This window comes from Apteryx rowi, unplaced genomic scaffold (genome assembly GCF_003343035.1).
Source record: "Apteryx rowi isolate R43461 unplaced genomic scaffold, aptRow1 scaffold_2269, whole genome shotgun sequence".
NCBI classification, from domain to species: Eukaryota; Metazoa; Chordata; class Aves; order Apterygiformes; family Apterygidae; genus Apteryx; species Apteryx rowi.
Window position 1 is genome coordinate 1,326 of NW_020448607.1, and position 1,583 is coordinate 2,908.

General features: G+C 53.7%; 1 non-coding gene across 1 annotated transcript; it reads left to right on the forward strand.

Moving 5' to 3' along the window:
- The first annotated feature begins 244 nt into the window (after positions 1-244).
- On the forward strand, positions 245-317 carry TRNAK-UUU. Its single transcript has one exon. It is a non-coding gene; the product is annotated as a tRNA-Lys (tRNA).
- Positions 318-1,583: the final 1,266 nt, after the last annotated feature.

Below are 1,583 nucleotides of genomic sequence, written 5' to 3' on the forward strand. Positions count from 1 at the left end.
ACCAGGAGGTGCTCAGGAGGCACCTGCTCTGCCRGGACCTTGCATGGGAGCAAAGGAAAGTGGCAAGAGAGCCTTCCAAGTGCTGGCATCGGGGCTAATGGTTTGTTAACAGCCCACCACTCCTGCAAGGTATTAATTACTGATCTAGGGTTTCCTTTTCTCTCTCTCTCTCTCTCTGTAGACCTTCTTAGAAAGCCCCTGGCCTGCTGGGCTCCGGAGCTGGGCTTCTTTTTTTTCTCAGGAAGCCTGGATAGCTCAGTTGGGAGARCATCAGACTTTTAATCTGAGGGTCCAGGGTTCAAGCCCCTGTTCAGGCGACAGCCTTCCTCTTTACTCACTGCTTTCCCCTTTGCACAACAGGTGGCACTGCCACAACTGCGGAAGGGCAGTGCGATCCTTAGAGCCATAAATAAACTCTTTGCATCCAACTCCTGTCTCCCACAAAAGAGGCAATCTCTCTCTATCCTTCCTCAAGGATGAAACCAACACAAATAGCTCAGACACACATCTGCCTTTCTTCCTAGATTGCACACTCTCTCTCCTATGCAGCCTGCCGCTCACTGCCTAGACTTCAACTGGCGAACTCGCCTAGGCAGAGCCTGAGAGAGTTAAGTTACTCTTTTGCACAGCTCCGAGCTCAAGGATCTTCTCGTCTTTGGTGTCCTTCAGGGCTGCAGCCATTGCGACAGAGCAGTCACTTGCACTATTGCAAACCGGGAGAAGTGCCTCACCAGTTTCTAAGAGGAAAAGTTCCCTCAGGAAAGGATTGGATTAGATTTACCACAGGAAGGCCTTGAGAAGATGAGAAAGGAGCAGCAAAAATAGATCTTGCAGGACAAGAGCCTAACAAAATCGGGAAGTCACAAACTACTGACGTGTGGCTTCCCTCTCCATGTGCAGGGAAGGTGAGCGCCCTCCCTGGGGGGTTGCATCCCAGGCCCGCCATTCACTACAGGGCATGCAGATGGTGTTGGTGGGGATGCCCATGAAGCAAGAGCAAGAGCCAGAGCCAGAGCCAGGCATGCTGCCAGGGTACCCAGCCCCCCAAACTGGCCTCCTGCTCTACCACCTCTGTTCATGTAGCTCCGTGGACACCACACCATGGAAGGGGCACAGCCTTTCCCTCCAGGCTGAGACAAAGGTGGGGACTGGGGGTGTTCCCATTTCCCTGGAGGCTGGCAGCCCAAGAAGGGCAGTGAAGGTTTGCTGCTTGATGGGGGCTCGAATCCGGGATGTTGTGGAGAGACTGCCAAAGCTTGTCTGCTCCTCTGACTATCACCCCCTGCTGCTCTTCCACGTGGGCACCAATGATACTGCCAAGGGCAACTTGGTTGGACGTTGGACGTTGTCTRCYTTGACTTCACTAAGGCTTTTGACACTGTCTCCCATAACATCCCCATAGGCAGGTTGAAGAAGTATGGGCTAGACGAGCAGACAGTGAGGTGGATTGAGAACTGGCTGAATGGCAGAGCTCAGAAGGCTGCGATCAGCGGCGCAGAGCCTGGTTGGAGGCCTGTAGCTAGCGGTGTCCCCCAGGGGTCAACCCTGGGTCCAATCCTGTTCAACTTATCCATCAGTGACCT